Here is a 26,651-nt window from a genome sequence, read left to right on the forward strand (position 1 = left end):
GATTGCTTCGTCCTCATTTCCTTTCCTTGTATCTTTTCCTCATATCTTGGTGGAGCTAAGACGCGAGGAAATGTAGCAAGGAAAGGAAATGAGGATGCACAAATCAGAAATGAGAAGCACCACTGATGTCACTTTGATAACACCGGTGTTTGCCCTTACATGCGTTTCATTACTTTTAATTTAGGAGCAGATAAAGTTAAATATTAGTGTCAGGTTAGTGAGGTAGTTTTTGTAAATACATATATTTTCATTTCACTCCACCTTTCACAGTATTATTTTTTTATGATTTTATATATTTTGTAATGCTTTAAGAGTGGGTATCACACACACACACACACACACACACACACACACACACACACACACACACACACACACACACACATATATATATATAATTTCCATCAGCAGTTTTGACGTTATAATTGAGTGTCACGTTAATAATGATGTAAAAGTTCTGATTTGAGCAGCCAGAGGACTGAGACACATCTGTTAAGATTTTCCTTTCTGTTTTTTTTTTTGCGGTTCAATTTTCTTTTTCTTTCATTTGTGATTTTGTTGTTTGTTGGTGTACGTGTTGCTGTTTGTTTCTTTCAGCTGTTGTTGACTCCTGAAGCTGTGCTTCCACTGATGTAAAAAAAGAGAGAGAGAGATAGAGGCATCATTGTTCTTGGTTCCTGTTTGCATTGCGTCTCCATCCTCAACCTATTTATAAAAAGCACTTAAAAAGATGATCCATGTATTACATTGGTGATTATTAAAGTATCTTTTCAAGACTTAAAGTATTTCTTAAAGACTGCTACTCTGGACCGGCACCTAAAGGTTTATACTGTATGTGATCTCCCTCTCTCTGTTATCAGTGAACGAGCAGCACGCTGGCTCCATCAAAATGAAGAACAAATTTGTTTTCCAGAACCTTCACCCTCTCTGTTCCTCAGTGTTGAAAGAAGCTTCCAGCCTCCACACCCTTCACAAAAATCTATAAAAATGATGGAAGCAGATAATGACATCAGTGTGACCTTAAATGCCTTTCAGACAAAACAACTCTTAGTGATTGTAATGAAGGCTAATGGGTGTTGTCTCATAACAATGTTGCATTCAGAACATTTCCTGAGAAACTTTAAATAATGTGCCATGAGAAGGTTGTTTTCACAATTCTTGAAGGTGTTGAAATATTTTCTGAGATCCAACAGTTTGTGAGATTCACAATAAGACTCAATTCTAATACATATCATATATTTCAATAATAATAGATCATTTGTGTCACTGTGTACACAGCATAGGTTAGCACTTGAGAGTCTGTAAGTATTTATTTGGGGTCAAGTTGTGTTATTTTAATCAGAGGCTTAATAACAGCCAGTTTGAAGGTTTTTGGGACATATCCTAATGGCAATGATGAGCTAATAATATTTAGAAGAGGATCTATGATTCTGGAAGCACCTCTTTTAGTAGTTTAGAGTGGTAGGAAGGAAATGAAGTTAAGTGCCTCCCCCTACAGCACACAGAGTGTAACTGTCTCAGATTGACCTCAGTTTTCCAGTGTGCAGTTATAGGAATATTGATTATTTATTTTGTGAAATGTATTCAATGCAACATTTTTTTTTTTTTTTTTCAAATCTCATCATCTGTGTTGAGACACATAATGCACTAATAAATTCACAGTGGAGAGAACAACACAGAAACTTTGAGTCCATCATTAAATAAAGGACTAGCTGTTTTTGTCCACCGAGTGGAAATAAAAGCAAGAATTATGTTTATTTAGTTTCTAATTCCACTGAACACCTTTGGCTTAATAGTCACTCTGTCCAAATGTATTTATTTTTTTAACAAAAATGTCAAATTCATTGTCAAAACAATGTTAACACGAAAGCCTCAGTTTTTGTTAAGTATAAATTTTAAAGGATTAGAGGAATCTGAAATATTACACTTTAAGCATTTTCTCATCATAACATGAGTAGATAACCTGCACAAGTACATAACAATGGATGAGCACAAGATCAAATGGGGAAAACCAAAAAGATGAAGAGAAACTAATGTAATTTATGGTTGTTATTTGTAAATTGTCTATAAAGCTAACACCTGCAGGTATGGCACAATTGTATAATGAGCTATTATGAGTGAGTGACATGACATTCAGCCAAGTATGGTGAGCCATACTCAGAATTCATGCTCTGCATTTAACCCATTCAAAGAGCACACTCACACACACACACATCCGGAGCAATGGGCAGCCATTTATGCTGCGGCGCCCAGGGAGCTGGGGGTTCAGTGTCTTGCTCAAGGGCACCTCAGTCGTGGTATTGCTGGCTCGAGATTTGAACCCACAACTTTAGGATTAGGAGTCAAACTCTCTAACCACTAGGCCACAACTTCCAATGTCAATAAAGGTGTGACATTTCACATATGGTTAATGTGGGAGAATTTTTTTTTTAAAATAATTTATTTAGTGATTGTAATACTGCTAAATATTAGAAATACATTTTATGATGGGAGTCATAAAGTAAATAAAGTACTTTATATATATATATATATATATATATATATATATACACACTGTTAAAAATTTATTGTCATTTTACAGGAAATTCCTGGCAACTAATTGCCGTGAATTTACAGCAAGTAATATACAGGTAATATATTGTTTTTTTAATACAATAGAGTCCTGTATTTTTACAGCAGTGCTACTGTGATTAAAGTAGCATTATTACAGTAAAATGCTGTAATTTGTTTAAATTTACTGTATATTTACTGCAACTCAGTTGCCAGGAATTTCCTGTAATTTTACAGGAGACAATTACAATATTGTAATTCAAAATATATTGTAATTTCTAAATATAATAAAATACTGCAATTTTCCATCTTCCAAAATTAAAACCAAAACAATGGAAACTTTTTATTATTTTTTATTATTAACACACTATGCAACATCACATATTACAAACTTATTTTATCTTTTTTTTTTCATACAAACAAAATTACAGTTTCACTGAAGAATCTAGCTCACTTCCAGACGTCCAGACAGTCTATACTCAGGGGGAACATGGTAATAAATAACAAAAGGTCCCAACCAGTCTTGAACTGGGGAAGCTGTGGGGTGTGGGTGGGCATCAATACTAGCCCATCAACTCAAAGCGTCAGAGTCTTCTTAATAGGGTGCAGACAGGTGCGTTGATCCCCCGTCTCTTCTCTGCTTTGCTGACATCTTGGAATTGATTACACAAAAAGCTCTGAAAACAGAGAGAGTAAAAACAAGTTTTCATATCAGGTAATGATAAATACTGTGTAAAAAAAAAAAACATAAAAAGTAAACTTGCTTGTAGAACAAAAATGACGATGATGTATTTATTTAACATCAACACATTTAACAACATAACATTTAGAATTACATTGGCTTTTACATTGTTTTTCTTAAATATATAATGTCACTGTATGCACTGTAAATTGAATGTCGCTTTGGACAAAAGTGTCTGCAAAATGGGTCATACGACGTTGCTAAAAAGAACATTATTTTGTGTATTTGGTGTACTGAAATGTTTAAGCGGGTTAAAAAAAACACATTATTGTTTCTCCTCTACAGGTACTCCTCTCCTCGCCTTCTGAAACGTGTTGATTTTTACAAAGCTCATCGTTCTGAAAAGCAAAGTGTGCTCTGATTGACCAGCTATCCAATCTTTCTATCATGTGACTGAAATGTTATGCCTCTTAACATACTGTGCCCTGTCCAGCCGAAGCAACGAGACAAACATTTAAATATAATGTTTATTTCATTATAATGTCAAAACCCATTATAAATGTGATATAAACATGATTTCTAGTCGTGTTCTCTTTTGGAAGGCCAAACAAAGTAGTTTCCCTTTTTAAAGAAACAGCGTTTAAGAGTGACGCTTCAATTCAAACGAACGAACAAACACATGAGAGCAATTTCAAAAGCTTAAGGAGCTGTCTGTTCTGCTCTCTTTAGCTCTCGATCGACCTGGATGTTTTAGGCAATATTAAAATCCTGGCGGGGACGTGTCCCATATGAACGGCGCATATGGCCACCCTCTACAGATCTTCTTCATTCACCAAGAGCTTGTAACACTCCAAAGAGAAAGTAAAAAGTAAAATCACATCTAATGACTTTAACCCCCAAAATTTACTTAATGAAAATTGTAATGTTAAACTGCTGTCTGTCAGACTTCTCTGTGTTTACATAAATGTCGTGCAGGGCAATACCAACTCTATGTTAGACACTTAATAGCAATAGCTTTGTCTCCATCCAGCTTTTTAATGCACATTTTAACATTTTGAAAACAAACAAAAAAATCCTGAATGGAAACGGTTCAAATTCACATAAAATATTCTAATGTGAATAAAACTTTTTATGTGGATTGACTTGCTAATAAATGCAACATAAATGCACATTTGTTGCAACTCTATCGGCTGTTTTAAGTTGCCCCTTAAGTTTTGATCCCACAGCGTTTCATGACTTCTCTCCTGTCCATTTCTAATTTACATAACAGAGCTGATGGAAATGCTCTCCAGTTATAGGGTTTCTTTGCCAAATTTCTACGAATGCGCTTAAAAGGTGCAAAGGAATTGGATGGAAACCTGTCTTTTGACATCAATGCATAGAGTATATCATAGAGTCTATTTTCTTTATAAGTGTGCAAACAGTTTTAACATACCTTTAGTGCTTGAGGCCTCTTTAGGATACTGTTAGTTAAACATGTAGACAGTGAAGGTCGCTGCACTCCATTCAGAAGGTTGTTGTGGGGCCCCATCACAGTTGTCCCTTCCAAAGACATCATCCATTTGTCTGCACTTAGTGCCTCTCCTGAAATGCATACACAATATGATAACTAAAAGAGCACTAGAACGCTTCACTACACACACATGAGTGGCAGTATTGGCAGGATGGGCAAAAGTACCAATTTTATTAGGTGGGAGACAAAGTTATGGTATGGTTTTTCCTAATTTAGACTAGGCATTTTAAGTATTTTTGAATTACAGCCTTTCCTTTCTTCTTTGACATATAACCATATGACAATTATTAACAGGGCTTAAAGCAAGCAAACGTATGTTCCATCTAGCAGCCAGTGTGCAGCTGATCCTGCGGAGTGTCTGTAACGTTAGCTGTTCCCGCTCAGTCTTTTCCTTCTGCCTTGACCGTTCATGACCGTGGTACAGTTATGCCGCGTTTCCACCGACCCCCCCTCATTTCAATAAGACGAAATATGATATCAAACACCACTGCCTCCTTTCGTTCTCCTTTTCATTCGTAAACATAATAATAGCCGCAGAAATAAAGTTCAGGGAAATGTGTAACGTTAGGCCTTCATTATATAAAACAAAATATTATACCAAACAGTAGCCTATTGTTTCCTTTTTTCATTTTAACATATTAAAAGATTAACTGAATAAAGACCAAAGATTACCTGTTCGGTTCACCCAAAACGAATTATATTTTATGCTTTACCACTAAACAGACATCACAGCCAGCGGCAAATGTCAGAAGGTCTAGCCGAGTTGAGAGTGCTCCCGACGGATTAATGATCCCTGAGCTCCCGCTGATCGCGTGGAGTTGACCGTCTCCGACATCAGCGAAACACATTTTTTAATAGACGCAGTCTTTATAAATAAACCGCATATTTGAGTTTTAGACAACTAACTTACATTCTCGCCTGAAATAGTTAAAACACTATACCTTTCATGACACGATGACAGTAATATTTTAAAAAATTATCAAAAGAAATGGTTGAAATTACAATGCTGCATTGCCACTCCCGAAAGTTCAGTAACGTTACCTTTGAACAAGTACCTCGCGAGCAGGGACTTTCTGAGGGGCATTTTTTTTTTTTACCCAGAACTTTATTTAGATCATGGTAGCTGCGGTGGAAGCACACCGAGTTCCAGCCCAAAGTCCATAGTTTCTGGGTAAAGTTCTTGCGATGTAAATCTGGATAGAGTATGAAGACGCGATTTTAACTAACTTCACCCTATTCCACTGAATTAACGTTATACCAAATGAAACAATCAGCACTCACTCAGATCACCAGTATTAATATATAAAGACTTATAAAACAAATGTTATGTTACATACCTGAGACATGTTCTTTCTTCCAAAAAGTACCGTCCGTTGGCCGCGTAATTTCAAAATTCAAACAGCAGCGATCCCACAATGCTATGCGGTTGCTGTAAAAAAATGCTTCTACAGTGTAGTTACAATAATTTTACAGGACTGTCCGTTAATTTCCCATCATGCATTTGCATTTACAACAAAAACATGAATACAGTGCGTTGTTGTAAAATTTATTGTAAAAATTACATCAACTGCTAACAGTGTATATATATATATATATATATATATATATATATATATATATATATATATATATATATATATATATATATTAAATGTAGTTAGGTTTATTAAATGTGATTATCATTAAAACAGTTAAGGCTCAAGAGGAAGAGATAGTTTATGCTGATACTACATTCTGTGCAGATCGAGTTAAGCGTACGGTAAGATATATCATATTTCTGTGTGAACTCTGACTTTTGTGTGTGTGTAAACACCCTCAGCTTCTTTAAAAACCTGAAGTCTGTTGTGTATGTGTCTGAGAATATGTTATCACACTGCTGTGTTTCTCTCTGATGTGATGACGCTGAAAGCTTTTCTTCACTCATTCTGCTCAACTGTGGAAATAGAACTTCTGTTTTCATTTATTCTGTCCTTCACTTTTAAAATTCAGTGTGTTTGGACACTTGATTTTAGTTTTTACATCTGTTAAGATATGAAAGACTGATCAAGGTCAGACATCTTGTAGACATCTAAATTCTCTACTTGCACCATGACGAGGTGAAGATCGAGGAGTGAAGAGGCGTCCTGAGGAGTCATGAGCGAGGACACACAGATGTATCATATGAGGAAGTCTTTTTTGGTGAAAAAAAAAAAAATATGCACAGATAAATTCTCCTCCCCCTTCACATCTGTCATAATAATTTACATTTAGATCTTACCTTTGCAGCTTAAATAAGCTATAAGGCTCAATCCCAATTCTATTTTATACCCCTTTATGCCAAAAAAGATTACATTTATGTGTCTTTTTGTTCGCTGTAGCAGCCATGTTGCTGAGATAATTCATACCCCTTCGTCTGAAGTGTGGTCCCGATTTGTTTGAAGGGCTATCTGTCCCTTCCCCTTACCCCTACCCCTCCAACCAAAAGAGAATAGGGAAAGGGGAAAGGCTAAGGTGTAGAATTGGGATTGGACCTAAATGTCATATATTTCAACAGGCCATCTTGCTTTGATAATATTTATTCTGAATGTCTTAAATAACAAACTTTAACAACATAAGGGCAGATCCCTTGAAATGCAGCTGATGATGCAAGTCAGTGATTCTCAACCTGTGGGCCTTCGAGCACCATCTGGTGGGCCATGTAGGCAGTGGTAGACTATGGAGGTATATCAGTAGCTAAACTCAAGAGGTTGAAAATCTGAACATGAGAGCTTGTCATATTAACAACTGTATTTGTTAGTTGAAATTTACACTCACAGCTCTGATGTGAAAACACCCGTGTTTTGAATTGGAAGTTGTGGATTAATAGTCACAAATGTGTAAAATGACATTCACAAAAAGAAAATGACATACACAAATGTTTACGTCATATTTACTTCATACTTCGTTATTTTGGTTCGTTTAGCCGGCCCTGACCCGGTTGGAAGACGTGGGCCAGCACACGGTTTGGTTGGGCTCGGGGTGTGGTACCGGTACCCATACAGTGTGAGCACTAACCAAACAGATAGTATTTTTTGCGTGTGCTACTGTCATCATTATGACCACCAACATATTCTGTTACTAGCCTACTACACTACACTTTTCAATACATTTATTCCAATCAAGTATATTTAGGTTTATATTGGCTCTGGTTACCTTATTGATCCATTTAACAGAAAATGTAGTTTGAAAGTAAAGCTATCATTAAGCTGTTATTCTGTGTGCATACTATTATATTTGGAAAGGTGGTCCTCGGGATGTTTTTAAACAGTCATTGGTGGGCCATGAGTTGCAAAAGGTTGTGAACCCCTGCTTTAAAGCTGTGGTAGGTAACTTTTGACGCTCTAGCGGTTAATAAACACAACTGCTTGCGTCTTGCGGAAGAACATCGTAGCCGGAACTACTTCTCTCCGTTTATGTCTATGAAGAATCACAAAGGTACTGGGTTACTCCGCCGTGGTACCCCCGAACCAATCTAAAATAGTCCGAATATAAACACTTATTATAGGTGCACCCTAGTGATTCAGAAAGCTAAAAACACGGTTTGGAAAATGGATTCATGGTGTACTCGCTTATTATGTTCATTTTTCTACATTTTGAACACAAACAAAGTTACGGACCGCAGCTCTGATTGGTTATTTTTTACAGGGAGCGATGGAGTTTCTGCAAATGGCAATAGGACCACTGGGAGGAGCCAGAGGAGCTTGATTTTTTCACAGATTATCTGTCTCATATTCTACTGTCAGGACATAATGACAGGTTTAACAAAGATGTAAAAAAATATATTTTCACAAAAGTTACCTACTGCAGCTTTAAGTGACGCTCGAGTATTCTAATGTTCATCCTTTAATAATGGATTAATCTAATGTTCATCCTTTGATTCCTCCATCCTCCTTTCCTTTCCTTGCATCCTTCTCTCGTATCTTAAAGGGGGTGGAGCTAACACACGAGGAAAGGAATTATGAAAAATAAAAAGCCCCACGAAGTCACTTTGATAACACTGGTGTTTCTCCTTACATGTTTCATTACATTTCATTTAGGAGCAGCTAAAGTTAAATATTACTGTCAGATTAGTGAGGTAGTTTTTGTAAATATATAAATAAAATTTTCATTTCACTCCTCATTTCACAGTATTATTTTTTATGTTTAGGTTAGTCATTTCTCTCTGCAGTTTTTATGTTACAGTTGTGTCAAAACAATAATTGTGATATAAAAGATCTAATTTGAAAAGCCAGAGTATCCGGACTGAGACAAATCTGGTAAGTTCAATTGCATAAACCACCTCCAAACCACATCCATTCTGAATGATATCTGGATATGCATATATTTGTTGGTACATTGCTGTTTGTTTCTTTCAGCTGTTGTTCTCTCCTGAAACTGTGCTACAACTGATGATTAAAATAAATTGAGAGACATCATCATTCTGTGTTTCTGTTTACATTTACATCTGGTTCAGGTGTGATTAATTAATTGGTTAAATTAACTCTGCAGGACAGTGGCCCTGCAGGAATAGATTTGTTTGAGTTAATGCTGCCCCCTACAGCACAAAGAGTGTAACTTTCCCAGATTGACAGCAGTGTGTGCTGTTATATGAATATTGAGGTTAGATCTTTTGTGAAAAGTAACCATTGCCATTTTTGCATTGCATTGCATTTTCCCAACTCTAACATCTGTGATGAGCCACATAAATGACTAATAAATTCACAGTGAAGAGAACAACACAGAGACCATATAAGTCCATATTTGAAAAAAAGGACAATTCAGGCCCCATCATATCACAGAAACAGTACTTGTTCAAAATATAAACGACCTGCTTCTTGCGTCATATCAAGGATCCATCTCATTGCTAGTCTTACTTGATCTTAGTGCTGCGTTCGACACCATAGATCATGACATACTCATAGATCGATTACAAAACTATATGGGTATTCAAGGGCAGGCTCTAAGATGAATCCACCTGTCCGATCGCTACCATTTTGGTTATTTAAATAGGGAGTCATCTCATTGATCACCAGCAAAATATGGAGTGCCACAAGAATAAACATTTTGTACCCTTGGTAATATTATTAGAAAATCCGGGATTAGTTTACACTGTTATGCTGATGATACTCAACTATACAGGTGCTGGGAATATAATTAGAATATCATAAAAAAGTTGATTTATTTCACAAATTCCATTCAAATAGTGAAACTTGTATATTATATTCATTCATTACACACAGACTGATATATTTCAAATGCTTATTTCTTTTAATTTTGATGTTTATAACATCTTTATTGATTTTAATTGAATCCTGCAATGTTGAAAACAATAGATTTTTGTATTTTACTCAGCAGCTTTGCAGTTTCGTACTCAGAGCAGACAAAGAGGCTTTTATATCATTTAGTTAATCAGAGCAGCTGGGTTTTTATTTTATTTTATTTTTTTGCTGAGAGGAAAGGTGGGAGAGGATCTGCAAACCACAAGCTGAACAAAATAAATACATTCATGCAAAAAAATCTGCTCTTCAACACAATTTCTGCTCAAAGTCTTCATCCTGTTTGTGTGAGTGAAAGAGCTGAACTTCCTCTAATGTTCATATAGATACTGTAAATACAATCCACGCTTAGTTTACTGTCCATCTTGAGCTCCTCACTGAAGTAAAAGGAGGGGGACACCTCTGAGGGGCGGAGTTTATCCAGACGAAGTAACCCAAATCTGCAAGTATGGAAACTGAAATCAAAATTTAGCGTTTTGGATTCTGTTGGCTGCTTTTTTCTTCACTTAAAAATATCGTGCGTTTTTAAAATGGATGGATGTTCCACAACCTTCAGGATATATTTTAATCGACGTACAGTAACAGTCCAATGCACATCGTAATCTCAACTCTTAATCTTCATGGGCTTTTCTTTTTGTGTCCTATCTTGAAATTTTCAAGCGAAAACGATACTAATATAAAAGTTATAATAGGCTATTGAGAGCACCGTTAACTGTATTCCTCGAAATGGTCGTTTTTGTTTTAAATGTATTAGGCTACTTTTAATAGGCCTATTCGACTTTGAAAAAAGCGGACGAGCAAACTCTACTGAAACATGAGTTTATTGATCGGATATTTTGGGAACTGTGAATATGAATCATAAATCTTTTTTCCTCTGCCTATGGATTTGGTTCTCACATGGTAAGTGAAACATTTTTTACAAAATAGTGTTTCATTCCCAAAAGTTGCCGTTTTTATATTTTCACACAATAACATTATATATTTCGGTATTTGAATATTTTTTACATCTGGAAAACATCCTGTCTAAAGACATAAACAACTGACTCAAGTCTGAGTTGATGAACAACCCTTACGAAAATTAACCATGGTTTTACTACAAATAAAACCAAAAAAAACATGGTTACTATAGTTAAACCATGGTAACCACAAAATAACCATGGTTACTACAGTTTTACTATAATAAAATCATGGTTATTTTTCGTAAGGGAAGTCTTTTTCAGTGGGCTTGTTGTTTTTTTGTTATGAATTGTTTTCTAAAATTAGAGAAATATATGAATAAAAGAATATTTGTATGTGTTTCAGGTGTTATTAGTGATACAGATGAAGTGAAGTCAGTGTCAGTGACTGAAGGAGATTCTGTCTCTCTTAACTCTGGTGTCTCTGAAGTACAGAGAGATGATCATATACTGTGGATGTTTAACATTAACAGTTCATACACTCGTATTGCTGATATATACAGACAGAACATCTATATAGATGATAATACTCTGATATTTGGAGACAGACTCCAGATGGACAGTCGGACTGGATCTCTGACCATCAGAAACATCAGATCTGAACACACTGGACTTTATAAACTAACTATCATCAAAGCTGCTGGAGTCACATACAAGAGTTTTTCTGTTGCTGTCTATGGTGAGTAATATATTACATGTTTAATAATATAAAAAAACGAAAGTGATGTTAAATTATCAGAATAATTGTTCTATAAGGTATTTACCCTTACGAAACAAAAATATATTGCAATATACTAGAATTTATATTGCAATACCTTAGAAAATATATTTCAGTGTATCGGAAACTTCCTCATATATTTGAAAATATATAGCAGTATATGGATGGATATACTTTTTATCTGACTGTTTAAGATGTAGATGATTTGTTTTTCATTGGAAGAGATTTAAGAAATGAAGTATTACATTGCTTTCTCACAAGTTGATTCTCTGCAATAAATGGGTGCCGTCAGAAAGAAATTCCAAACACAGAATACAACTTCAATTTGGTTCCCATTTAAATTAAGTAACATTTGTATTTCCTTTCATTCTCAATATTTCCAGCTCCTCTTTCCATTCCTGTCATCACCAGAGACTATTCAAACTGTTCTTCATCATCATCATCATCATCATCTTCATCATCATCATCTTCATCATCATCATCATCTTCATCATCATCTAAACGTTCATCAGTGTCCAGATGTTCACTGCTGTGTTCGGCTGTGAATGTGAGTGCTGTGACTCTCTCCTGGTACAAAGGAAACAGTTTATTGTCCAGCATCAGTGTGTCTGATCTCAGCATCAGTCTCTCTCTACCTCTGGAGGTGGAATATCAGGAGAACAACATCTACAGCTGTGTGATCAACAATCCCATCACAAACCAGACCACACATCTCAACATCACTCAACTCTGTCACACGTGTCCAGGTACATTAGCAATGAAATGAGCGATTTAAATATTGCTCCGGATTATTTTAATGATGCTTTTGTTTTAATGAACACATGATCTCTGTAATCTCAGTTTGAGCATTTTGGAGAGTTTTCCTGTTCTGTGTAGTTTAACACCCTGCCATTAAATCTTTCTGAGCAAGGAGATAAAACAGCTGAGTGGGCAGATCTTTGATTAGATTTTTTTTATATCGTCTCTCTTCACTCTCTAATGACTTGTGTCTTGGCTGATGAAGGTTGCAGTAAGACTCTTTTACAGTAGATAAAGTGTTGTTTTCTATTTGTTTATTACAGGACTGAGGCATCATCTCATACCACTGATCGTTGCAGTGCTGCTTGTAATTGTGGTTTTTGGCCTCATGTTCAGCTGCTGGATGAACTCTAATCAGACCAGAGAACAGGGTAAGTATCACCACAAGTGAGTTTTTAAATGTGTAGGGAAAGTTATCATTTTCACCAGTTCAGATTAATGTTTTATAGTTTGACTGCTACTATTAAAACAGTTGAACGTTTTCAAGAAGTCATGCCAAAGAGGAAATGGTGGTGAAAATTTGGTAATAGACATCTTAATTTGGACCTTCTTGGTGAATTTTCTGTCTGTAGTTTGTTATTCCAACAATTATTTCTGACCTTCCCCAGTGTTAGTTTGTTGCTATAACAGCATCTTTCTTTTTTCCCTTTTCTAACTTTTACCTGTTTCTGATTCTTACAGAAGCCTGAAGGATCTGATTATTCATGCTGTGTTCCCTCATTCAGTGTTTATTACTAAACATTGTGTCTCAAGCTGCTAACAGTAGCACACAGTTGAGTACTGAAGGAGTTATAGGAATACATATGAAGGAATATGGATTAGTTCCCATTCAAAACTGGATGTAAAACCTTCGGTTGGAACATGAAGAAACACACACACACACACACACACACACTTCCTCCTGATGACAGTATTACATGTAAACACTTTACTGCTGTCTACAGCCGTCCATACGAAGGCCAATTTCATGAACTCTATTGTCTATCTCTCAAATATAACCCATTGTAGAATTGCTGCTGTCTCTTTATGAATGAATGGAAGATTCACGTTAGACAATGTGGAGTAATAAATCGCAGTGAATTTTCAGACTAGGGGTGTCCTGGGATTTTAACAAAGTGCTCATAGTCCTTTTTTTTAATACAAAACATTCTCAAAACAACATAAGATGACAGTTATAAAGGGCTTATTATAAATAAATAAACAAATAAATAAATATTTTATCCAAATGGTACCAGAAAATAACTGCAGGGGTTTTATATATAAAATTTAAGAGCTTTAAAGACCTGCCTTTAAAATATTTTTAAGAAAAGGAAAGATTCAAAAGTATTAATTATTATATTAATTTAAATAATTAAATACTAATAATTAGGACTTTGTATAATTTTAGAGTTAACATGGCCTTAAATTCAAACGATTTAACTTGTGTTTTTAAGGACCAGTGGAAACCCTAAGAACATAGTTCAGTGCAAACATTTGGAAATAAGCTTTTGTTGACTATTTATTTTATATATATTTTATATTTATTTTATATTATTTTATTTGAAATTTGAGGCAAGTGCATCTCTGGCGTCACGTTGTTTGTGCCTAGTGATGTGATGGTGATTTTAATAACAGATTTCCAAACAAACCAAACATATGTAAGTATCCCCTTGAACTTGGTAAACACATAATCTGTTTACCATCTTCAGTTTTTCATGTATTTTTTGCTAGTGTTAGTTAATGTTTACATTAGAGTGCACGTACTACTACACTGAAATTGGTTTTAATGGAAACTGTAATGGTGGCTGCTGGTCTCTACTGTTAACTGGTCTCCTTCTGTTGGTGGCAGAAGCGTCTGTTTGTAGTTTTGGTGGGCATAATTGGGAAAAAATCCAGGGCTGTTTTTCACTCCCAGTCCATCCCTGGCTTCTAGTCTTACTGTTTGATGTTATTATATGAGTTTATGCTGTGGTTGTCATAAACAACAAGTGTCATCTCTACTTTATAATATTTCAGCATTAAATATGTCATGTACTACACCGAATCAAAGCAAACAGTCAAATAAACCTTTTTTCTTCACAAACTGCAAAGTGTAAGTGATCTGAATTCTTTAACACATTAAAACCCTCCGCTTGTTCAGCGACCACTTTCCCAAAACTTTCCTGACTAGACATGTTTCCACAGGTCTGACTTCTCTTCGCTTCAGGCACAACTGAAAACTATTCCTACGAATCTTACATGATCTACTTTGGATATTGTGTGTAAACATACAACTTATGCAAACTTGGGCCCCGTCCACACGGAGAATGAGCTTACCCCAATCCGATCTTTTTTTTCCTCGTCTCAAGAAATAGCCGCGTCCACACGAAACCGCAAAATGATGTAGTATACATGCCAGACCAGTATGTGGCGCTGTAATTCTGACACAGAGATACACTAAAAACAGAAAAGAAGACTTGGACTATGCTCATAAACCTTCCGCGTGGTACACAAACGAACATGGAACAATACATTTATTAATCAGTGTTAATGTTAGTTAATAAAAAGACAATCGTTCAGTGTTTGTTCATGTTTTTGTTGCTGTTACGTGACGTAGAGGTGTCTGACTAGGGGGGAGACGTGGGCTGATGACGTCATCGTTTCAGAAAATATACGGATTAGCCGTCCAGACGAGAACGCAAAGACGGCGTTTTCAAATTTATCCACTTTGGGACCCGGTTTCAAAAAATAGCGGTTTCTCCTTACGAAAACGTCGGATGCGTGTGGACGAAACGCCTATCCGATAAAATATTTGTGCGTATTCACAGAAACGCGTCTCCGTGTGGACGGGGCCTTGTTGGTCTTATATTTGGCTTTACTTTTTACATTGTGATTTTAGTTTGTTAAATCTTTCTTAATTGTGAAGTGTGCAACTCTCATGTCTCACAACAGTACAAGTAGAGGGATAAAAAGAAGATAAAAGCCAGTTTGATGTGATTATCAAATAACCTGCTAATTTTCTTTCCTTTGGCACTATAATTTGCGGTCGTGCATTTGTGAAAGTACTGATGTAATAGCCGTCCTCATCCCGATTTAACCCGATACTATCAAATATTATGAGGATTTTGAGACAAAATCAAGATTTTAAAAGATGTGCCACAATATCTGTTTTTAAACACCATTTAAGACTTATTTGTAAAATGTAACATTATCATTAAAACAGACCAGACATTGTGAGGAAGAGCTACTTTATGCTGAAACAAGATTCTGTGCGCGTAGTGCTACCAGTACGGTAAGACACAGTATTGCAGTGTGCAGTGAATCTGTCTGCAGAAACCACAAGCGCTGAGAGAAACACATGCGCTTACACACGTGAAGATGAAGCAGAAAATGTGCCATTCTGTGCTGATGTCAGTGTTGTACTTATTTGTACATTATGTTGTCTTTCAACCAATTCAAACCACTTTTTTAGCTTAATTCCTGTTCATGCTTGTTTTTTTTTCTGCTTAGGCCTCGGTTGTACCATGATAGCATCCCCAGGTCACTTTGCAATATCAACTTGAGAAAGCACATTATACCAATAACTGTTCTAATTTCTCAGAGCTAAAGTTTAGAAAGTGTTGAGGTTGACATTTTTTTGTGAATACTTTGATAATGCCTCTGAAAAGCCACAGGCATCTGTATCATGCACAATCAGTGATGGCATCAAATCACAAAAGCATTCATTATAAACCCTGATTATTCAATGGCAATTGAAATCAAACGCTGGAAAGCAATGTTTTCCTTGTAGCTCTACAAGAGATTAAACAATGAACAGTGAAAAAAAGAAACACAATGTTCTTTAAAATCCAAAAGCAAAGATCTTACTTGCCAGTATTTAAGAAAGTTATTTCAAACAGTCTAATAACCCACATGGAAAGAACCTTAAACAGATATGTTTTATTATAGGTTTTGGTATAGGTTTTTAATATGTGACATAAACATCCACAATCGCTGTAATCAAACGTGTTCTCTATGAACGAAAATAATAAAATAATGGAAAGGATTTCCACATGATTAAGTTGCTTTATTTCAGCATTATGCAATTCTGTTATTCCAATTTAGAGGGCTTTTACACTGGGCTCGTTTGCTGTGGTCCTAGACCAAGCACGATTGTTCCCGGCACTGCCCGCAGCGTTGGTCTACTTTCACACTCAGTAGTTGTATCAAACCCAGGTGCGTTACAGTCACCTTACGTCATTGCAAATGCACGCGGAAAACACACGGAGAACACAACACGACTGAGCATAGTAGTAATTTTTTTTGTTATTTTGGTGCTATTGTGCACAACATAATAATTAATTGTAATTATTTAATTTTAATTAATTTTACTTTTAGGAGTGTGTTTCCCTTTCATAGGTCACTTCGATGCTGCGGTGACGTCACCACGTATGGGAACACCTTCGGTGTGACGAATGTCTGAAGCCCTATACCATCCCGCCAATCCTATTGGCCAAATAGCGCTTGGCACCGCCCTTTGCATGCGTAAGCATCGTATACCCCGGGTGCCGCGCGCCATTTCGCTCAGATTTCATTCCTTCAGGAATAGCGAATCATCTGTGCCCTATCATCTCGCGTTCTCCAGCGATTTTCTTCGAGCAGTGTTTAACTCCTCTTTCGCGGACGCGATGAGTCAACGAAAGGTAAGAGCCGTATAATGGGTTTATCACAGGGAGGCACTCGTGAGAGATTCGTTTGCAGCCTCTCTACATGTTCTCTCTGTGATAGCCTACGGCTATGGTAAAATATAAGAAAAGTATCCGCGCTCTGGAGTGTATTTCTTGAGTCGCCTCGCATCTAACCCCCACCGTTCGCTTCTGCGGTTGCCGAGGCCCCGCACGAGGTGTTGGTTAGGGGCGATATGTGCGGCTTGACTATGAATACAGTGATGCACTGGAGTTTTTCCACTTGCTCGCTCTTCCCCACTCGAGCGCGCTAATCAGAGCAGTTTTGCTTTTAATATGTTTGTCTAACCGCGGCTTCGAACTCAGAGTAGGCTCTGGCCGGCATACGTGGTTCTCATATGCGGTTCTCTCCCTCCGAGCGGACAGGAGAAACGCGCCTCCCCTTCCTCAGTGTGCTATTATGTGGCTATCCGCGCGGTGGATAAACTACCCTTCTCACGGACCTCCACCAAGAGGTTTCGAGGTCCTGGAAGCAGCCTTAATCAGCGCATATCACGAACGGCGCGGTTTTTGCCATGATTAAGTGACATGGCGGACTGCTATTATATAGCGATGCCGTTTGACTACCTCTCTAGCCGAACGGATCGCACCGGACTCCGCCGCGACCTAAGTCTCGTCAAAGACGTATCGAGTCGTGTCTTTTTCGGCAAATTTTATTCTCTTTCTTCACCCCACGCTCTAACATTGACTGTCTCGCAGCACAGGCACTTCGAGCGTCACTGAACTGAGCTGTTATTTGAGCGCCCCCTCAGACACTGCACTATTCAGTCTTCGGAGATTGATGAACGGCATAAGAGACTGGCGAATATTGCCAGTCTATGATGGCTCACACAGCTGCCGCGTTTTTCGCTAGCGGCATGGCCCTATGTTTATTTTGTTGGATTAAATCCTGCCGTGGACACGCTTCAGGATTATACACAACGAAACGCAGCGAGTTTGTCGCATGCGCTTTCCTTCAATGTTTACCAGGGTCTGTGCCCTCCACTAGAGAGTGCTGTTGGACTGCTAATGCACATCCAACCCTCTCACTGCAGTCTCCATGCTCTAACATTGACTGTCTCGCAGCAAACAGCGCTTCGAGCAGCATTGGATCTGGCTGTAACGCCAAAGTAAAAAAAAAAAAAAAAAAAAAAAAGATCCCTCAGACACTCTGCGCAATCCAGCTTTCAGAATTCGAGGGGCGATTCAAGGGTCCTACACAGACGACCCGTTTATGACGGCTCGCACAGCCGCCGCTTTTCGTTAGCGGCAGAGCCCGATGTTCAATTCGTTGGCCTAATTCCTGCCGTGGACACGTTTCAGGATTATACACAACGGGACGCAATGGCTCTTATGCATACACTTCCCCTGTGCACGAATGCCGCAGGTTTTTCCATGCACGGACATTTAATGTGTATTACAGCGTTGCAGAAAGTGGAAATTTTGAGACCGCTAGTATGGTTTCGGGCCGTGTGGAACACTTGCCCGGCCTTTCTCAATGGGTGTTACGCACAATTTGTCACGGATACACTATTCAGTTTTTTAAGAGGCCCGCCTCCTTCCGCTGAATTCTTTCCACGGTGGTAAACCGATGGAAATAGCGGAGTTGCGACAGGAGATGTCAACTCTGCTGAGCAAAGGGGCTATAGAAGACGTACACCCCTCTCAGATGGAGGCAGGGTTTTTACAGCCGTTATTTTGTGAAAAAATAAATAAATAAATAAAATAGAGACGGCGGATTGTGACCCTGTACTTCTCAAAATGCATGGATGCAGCTCTGGCCCCGTTGCGGCTCCAGGGCATCCGTGTTTGAACCACTTAGACGATTGGCAGGTTTTAGCGCAATCGCAGACTCAAGCACATTCTCATCGGGTTCTTGTTCTGAATCACTTAAGAGCCTGGGCTTACACACGAATTTTCAGAGAAGTGTTTTATCTCCTCTCAACGGATAACCTTTCTGGGAAAAGAATTGGACTCTCGCGCGATGACAGCCAAGCTTTCTCTCCCGCGCGCTCAGTCGATTGCGTCATGCGTGTGGCGCTTCAAAGTGGGTCGCAAAGTGACAGCGAGATTGTGCCTCAGACTTTTAGGTCTAATGGCAGCGGCATTCCCCGTAATTTGTCTGGGGTTACTTCACATGCGCCCTTTTCAGTGGAAAAATGGGCGAAAAGATGAAATATTTCACCCCGTTGTCTTCCGCATCGGACGATTTCTGTGACACGGAGTTGTGTGATGTCGTTAAAACTATGGATGCCAACCGAATTCTCCTACCGGGGTTCAGCTGGGGATTTGTGCTTTCCCAGACACCGTCACGACGGATGCGTCTTTGACCGGTTAGGGAGCTGTTTGTCAAGGACGACCAGCCCACGAAGTGTGAACAGCGGCACAACGCAGTTGGTATATAAACAGGTTGGAATTACTGGCAGTTTTTCTGGCTCTCCGGTAATTCGCGAATCTGCTGATCGGCCGTCTTGTGCTGCTTAGATCAGACAACACAGCGGTTGTGTCATACCTGAATTATCAGGAAGGATTACGCTCTCGCCCCCTGTGCAGGCTGGCGAGACATGTTCTTCTTTGGTCTCAGAACAAATTTCTGTCGATCCGAGCTGTTCATGTCCCCGGACGTTTGAACTTCGGAGCGGATATGCTATCCAGACAGGCTCTGGAACAAGGGGAATGGAGATTACACCCCAAACGATGAATCTCTTATGGCCTACGCATTGCCCACTATGCTACTCCCCATCGCCCCTGGGCTTTGCTGCGTTAGCTCACAGTTGGCCCAGGACCAGTCTGTATGTTTTCCCCGATTCATTTGATCCAGCGGTATTATCCTAATAAGGCTGGAAAGAGTGGAACAGCTACTACTGGTGGCTCTGCAATGGCACACGTAGCCGTGGTTTGCGGACCTGATCAGTCTGTTAGCGGGCTCTCCATGAAGTTTCCCCTCAGCCAGGATTTATTATCCAAGCACAGGGACTGATTTGGCACCCTAGGCCAGATCTGTGGAAACTGTGGGCGTGGCCTCTGAGCAGAGTGAGTTGGTATGTCCCGGTCTTTCTGTTGAAACTACCGAGACTATTCTGAATTCTAGAGCAGCTTCTACGAGACGCTTATATGCTTTCAAGTGAAGACTGTTTACGACCTGGTGTGAAAATCTTAATGTGGATCCAGTTACTGCCCAGTGGTTTCAGTGCTGGAGTTCCTTCAGGATCGTTTTTCGAATAGAGTGACGCCAGTCACTCTAAGGTTTACGTGGCAGCTATTCAGCTTACCACAAATATATAGACGGTACCTCAGTGGATTGTTATCCACTGGTTTCTCGTTTCATACAGGGTGCGTGACGGCTGAGGCCTTTCCGCCCCGTGCGAGTCCTTCATGGGATTTATCCATTGTGTTGCAGGGTTATTAGGGCATCTGTTGAGCCCTTGGAAACTGTACCAGTTAAAATCCTGACTCTGAAGACACTTCTTCTTATGGCTTTATCCTCCCTCAAGAGAGTTGGGGATTTACAGGCTCTTTCTGTCTCACCCTCGTGCATGGAATTTGCACCGGGATCTATGTCGGTGTTGTTGCGACCGAGGCCTAATTATGATCCCAGGTCGCATCTAATCCCTTTCGCTCTTAGCAAATGGTCCTAGAAGCTTTATCCCCTGCTGAGGCAGGGTCAGAAGATCTAGGTCTTTGCCCCTTAGGGCTTTAAAGACTAATGTGTATCTTATTGCCCCATGGCGTGAGTCTGACCAGCTGGACATAAGAGTAAGGCCATGCGGTTACAAACAGTGCATGTCCCATTGGCTGATGGAGGCAATATCTTTAGCCTATGAGGCGCGCAGACTCGCTTCGCCCTTAGGAGTTAAAGCTCATTCCACTAGAGCTGTGGCTTCTTCTCAAGCTTTTCTCAGTGGATCTTTTATGGATGATATCTGTGCTGCGGCAGGATGGTCCTCACCGAGCACTTTTATCTAGTCCTACAGTCTGAATGTGAGGATGGCTCCTGGCTCCCGGGTTCTCTCCGCTGAGCAGATGCTTCCTCGGATCCCAGCTATCAGGTACGTCAGGCGTTTTGGTATAGCGTTCCCATACGTGGTGACGTCACCGCAGCATCGAAGTGACCTATGAAAGGGAACATCTCAGTTACGTATGTAACCATGGTTCCCTGAATAGGGAACAAGATGCTGCGGTCCTGGCCGTGCCGTACCTTGATAGCATTCTTCTTCTTCAGTCATGAAATCTGAGCGAAATGGCGCGCGGCACTCGGGTATACGATGCGTACGCATGCGTAGGGCGGTGCCAAGCGCTATTTGGCCAATAGGATTGGCGGGATGGTATAGGGCTTCAGACATTCGTCACACCGAAGGTGTTCCCATACGTGGTGACGTCACCGCAGCATCTCTTTCCCTATTCAGGGAACCATGGTTACATACGTAACCGAGATGTTAATCAACCTTGGCTCATTCGTGTGTTAAACTGATATCGACAATGTTACGAATGTGCGGGATACTTTACTTCCGGAACAAATGCGCACCTGAGTCCGTGTTGCTTGCACCTTCATGCGATCTGCGGCACATTTTCTGCTTCGTCTTTTTTCGCATGTGTTTCTCTCAGCGCTTGTGGTTTCTGCAGACAGATTCAGTGCACACTGCAGAAGTATTATAAGTGAATCTAGCCTGCACATTAATTCAACTTATCAGATGACAAGAGCATGGTTGATGTAAGGTTTGTAAGATTTACCTGCAGCTTAATGTATTAGTGTGAATACTGGCTTAATAGTCATTGTTTTACCATATTTATGTATAAAATATCTTTCATAATTAAACTGCACTGACTGCCTAGTTGCACTGTGTGTTAGCCTGTTGTTTTGGCATTGTTTTGCAATGATGAATGAGGCATTTGGCAATTTTAATAGCTTGTTACAATTTTGGCCTAAATCTGCAGGTCTTCTCCACATTCAGTCCATTATCATGTGTTAGTTTCTTTCATGTTCTGCATGGCCAATATGAAGTGATTTTATGGATTTGGTTAGGCTCACTGTAGGACAGATGATTAAAAAAGACACTAGGGATATTTTCATGATCTCAAAATATTCTAACAAGTAGGCTCTCTCTTTTCCAAGATACATATAACAATCTAAAAAGGGAGATCCCTGTCCGAATTGAAGAGATGCACCATATGCTGGGACTTTCATTTTATACACATACACACATACACACACACACACACACACATACACACACACATATATATATAGTGTGAGCCATGTCCCGGGCACCTACCAGCGTCGCCCTGGCAACAAAGGAGATCCACCTGCACACAATCACCGTGGGCTGATTGGTCCCAGCTGAAGACGCTGAAGAGAGGACTACAAAAGCTGGACCCGAGAAGACATGGGTGAGAAAGTTCTCCAGAAGACAGCCAGCTAATGTTGTGTCTCTTATCTCTCTAGACAGCGATTCCCCCTTGCACTCAGCCAGCCGGGCGAACAGGATCACGCAGCACCGAGGACGAGCACCAGACACTTCTGACACCTTCACGGTCACAACCACAAATAAATACACCCTCCGGGGCTTTAACTCTCACTACAGCCTACCGTGTGATTCTTCAGCCCGCGACAATATATATGTATATGTTAAACAAATGTTTCTTATTTATCTCTCTCTGTCTCTCACTCTCTCTTTCTCTAGAGTTGAAGCCATTCTATCCATGCAGCAACTGATGGAAAAGGGGTTCACTTTGGTGCTGTTGAGATGTTGTTGCAAAAATGACATATACAGTACAGACCAAAAGTTTGGACACAACTTCTCATTCAAAGAGTTTTTTTTTTTTTTTTTTTCATGACTATGAAAATTGTAGAGTCACACTGAAGGCATCAAGGGCTATTTGACCAAGAAGGAGAGTGATGGGGTGCTGCGCCAGATGACCTGGCCTCCACAGTCACCGGACCTGAACCCAATCGAGATGGTTTAGGTGTGAGCTGGACCGCAGACAGAAGGCAAAAGGGCCAACAAGTGCTAAGCATCTCTCGGGGAACTCCTTCAAGACTGTTGAAGACCATTTCAGGTGACTACCTCTTGAAGCTCCTCAAGAGAATGCCAAGAGTGTGCAAAGCAGTAATCAAAGCAAAAGGAACCTAGAATATGACATTTTCAGTTGTTTCACACTTTATGTATATAATTCCACATGTGTTATTTCATAGTTTTGATGTCTTCAGTGTGAATCTACAATTTTCATAGTCATGAAAATAAAGAAAACTCTTTGAATGAGAAGGTGTGTCCAAACTTTTGGTCTGAACTGTAGCGTTCAAAACATTATCTGAGAAACTTTAAAGAGCGTGCCATGGGAAGGAGTAATTCTTCATGGTGTTGAAATATGTTGTGTGCTCCATCAGTTTGTGAGATTCACAATAAGACTCCGTACTAATACATATCATATATTTCAGTAGTAATAGATCATTTTAGTCACCGTGTACACAGCGTAAGTTAGCACTTAATATTTGAACTAATTAGATTAATTGAACTTAATATAGCACTTTTGATATTTGAACAATTTCAGGGGTGTCCAATGCTGCTCCTGGAGGGCCACCGTCCTGCAAATTTTTTTTTTGACCAACTCTAACAGGAACAGATTTTTTTGGACACACCTGATCTAATGCTGCCCCCTTCAGCACACAGAGTGTAACTGTCCCAGAATGACCGCAGTGTGTGCAGTTCTATGAATATTGAGGTTAGATCTTTTGTGAAAAGTAACCATTGCAACCATTTTTTTCCATCTATCACCATCTGTGACTAATCAATTCACAGCGGGGAGAACAACACAGATAAAATATTAAAGTCCATATTTGAAAAAAAAAAAGAAAAAAGTAAATTTCAGGCCCCACCATATCACAGAAACTGCACTTGTTCAAAATACAAATGACCTGCTCCCTGCGTCAGATCAAGGCTGCATCTCATTTCTAGTCTTACTTGATCTTAGTGCTGCGTTCGACACCATAGATCATGACATACTCATAGATCGATTACAAAACTATACAGATATTCAAGGGCAGGCTCTAAGATGGTTTAGATCCTACCTGTCCGATCGCTACCGTTTTGTTTATTTAAATGGGGAGTCATCTCATTTATCACCAGCAAATATATCTTGTTGTAGAATACAACAAGAATACTCCATTGCATTTTGCACCCTTGGTAATATTATTAGAAAATACTGGATTAGTTTCCACTGTTATGCTGATGATACTCAGCTATATATCTCAACGAGAACAGATAAAACTTATAAATTATCTAAGCTAACAGATAATCTAAATAATAAAATTATCTAAGCTTCCATCTTAGAAACATTGCCAAGCTACGAAACATGTTATCTGTTTCTGATGCAGAAAAGCTAGTTCATGCATTCATGACCTCTAGACTGGACTATTGTAATGCACTTCTAGGTGGTTGTCCTGCTTCGTCAATAAACAAGCTACAGGTAGTCCAAAATGTAGCAGCTAGAGTCCTTACGAGGTCAAGAAAATATGATCATATTACCCCAATTTTACAGTCTCTACACTGGCTACCTATTAAGTTCCGTATCAGTTACAAATTATCATTACTTACCTATAAGGCCCTAAATGGTTTAGCTCCTGCATACCTAACTGGCCTTCTACCACGCTACAATCCATCACGCTCCCTAAGGTCACAAAACACTTTTTCACATTTGGCTCCCAAACTCTGGAATAGTCTTCCTGATAATGTTCGGGTTCAGACACACTCTCTGTGTTTAAATCTAAATTAAAAACACATCTCTTTACACAAGCTCCAGTCTGGACCCAGAACACCTGAGATGAGATGATGCTGACCCTCAGAGGACTTCAGATGATGCTGACCCTGAACAAACAGAACTAACAAATACTGATTACAACACATAATAATTGCTGTTAATAGTGTTTGTTGTCTGTTTAATTATGTCTTTAATTGATTTTCCATACATTTCTACTATATTTACATAAACTGAGTCACCACTGATAAGGTACTACTAAATATTATAGAAACATACATTTTATTTGTAAAGTTGCTTTGCAATGATTTGTACAGTTAAAAGTGTTATACAGATAAAATTGAATTTAACTGAATACAATATGTATTGAATGTACAATACAGTCTTGAAGATACAGTACAATCTTCATATTCACAGTAACAATTCATTCTGAAGCAAAATTTTCAGCAGTGTTCTATCTGCTTTTACATATTCAAATCTGCACATTTTTATTTACCTTTATACAAAGGCCGATATATATAAGCACTTCCTGTATGACGCAAGAGGGGGCCCCTTGGGGGGATGCAGATATATTGCTCCATGTTATATTAATAATTACATTTCTGATTGTCCAAATGGTCAGCTGTCACACCCCAAAAATATTGCTATGCCTCTGGGTGCTACCTAAAACCTCATTTACAAAAGTGATAGGATTTTGATATTGTACATTTAGAATACATTCAGGGTCTCTGTCATTGTCATGTTTTTTTTTTTTTTTTTTTTTTTTTTTACTTGTTCCCCATATAATTTTTGCTTTATGGAATGCAAAAACTTGAAAGCTCTGTATCTCAAAACTGCTCAGAACACAGATAGAATCTAATAATTTCAAGGTGACAGTAATATCCAGCGATGCATAATACTTCACTTTTTTCTCATTTATGGCCGTTTTGAACTGAAAAAAAGGTTACTACGCAGGGGTGGATTTTGCTGATTTGGGGGCCTTGGGTAAAACAGAAATGGGGCCCTATAAATTTGCACGCATTTATCTAAAGATCAACTTTGAGGTTTCTTTTTTGTTGTGATGCTTGCTGCTGCACAATGATGCCACATAGTGTGCAACGTTTTACATGAACATGGCTTTTTCTCATGTTGTGGACCACGAAATGGCAACTGATTTACAGTTGACTACAGATTTTCACAAAAATAAAATAAATTATGAAAATGATATACCATTTTTGAAGAAAGTTGGATGAGTCAGAAGTATAAATGCTAGTAGTTCTGAATCCTCCTTAAAAGCACCATGGATTGTGGATTTGGGACTTATTCTATTGTCACATACTATTTATGAAGAGATGCACATTGTTTAAAGTTTTGGCTCCCTCTAATGTCACTGACTTGAATTCACCATGTTTTACAACTCCAGACTTGACAAACAGAGACAAGGTTCTTTTATGAATTAGTCAAATAATTACTGTGTAAGTCCACAATGACATCTTTCTTTAGAACATTCCAAAAATTGTGGGACTAAAGACAGAAATAGACAGTGAAAAACGTTTTTTAGATACTATTTGTCATGGCAAAATAATCTTTATTGGGCCAACATTGATTTAATAACAGAAACACATGGTCAGTGCTGTTTTAGATAGTTTAAATATAAAGATAGAAGCAGATTACACAGGTTTTGTTTGCAGTGCATTACTACTTTACCTGTGAGACAGATCAGTATCTATATGTCAAGATCGGTCGGGCACACATCACAGAAAATAGTA

General features: G+C 38.7%; 2 long non-coding RNA genes across 2 annotated transcripts; one reads left to right on the forward strand and one right to left on the reverse strand.

Moving 5' to 3' along the window:
* Positions 1-3,137: 3,137 nt before the first annotated feature.
* On the reverse strand, positions 3,138-6,229 carry LOC113099069 (uncharacterized). The gene is made up of 3 exons (XR_003289276.1): positions 6,083-6,229; positions 4,668-4,816; positions 3,138-3,227 (listed from the first exon to the last, which is right to left on the reverse strand). It is a non-coding gene; the product is annotated as an uncharacterized LOC113099069 (long non-coding RNA).
* A 6,158-nt stretch (positions 6,230-12,387) lies between these two features.
* LOC113099070 (uncharacterized) lies at positions 12,388-13,681 on the forward strand. Its single transcript, XR_003289277.1, has 3 exons — positions 12,388-12,438; positions 12,754-12,861; positions 13,172-13,681. It is a non-coding gene; the product is annotated as an uncharacterized LOC113099070 (long non-coding RNA).
* Positions 13,682-26,651: the final 12,970 nt, after the last annotated feature.

Source organism: Carassius auratus, unplaced genomic scaffold, assembly GCF_003368295.1.
Source record: "Carassius auratus strain Wakin unplaced genomic scaffold, ASM336829v1 scaf_tig00216852, whole genome shotgun sequence".
Taxonomy (NCBI): Eukaryota; Metazoa; Chordata; class Actinopteri; order Cypriniformes; family Cyprinidae; genus Carassius; species Carassius auratus.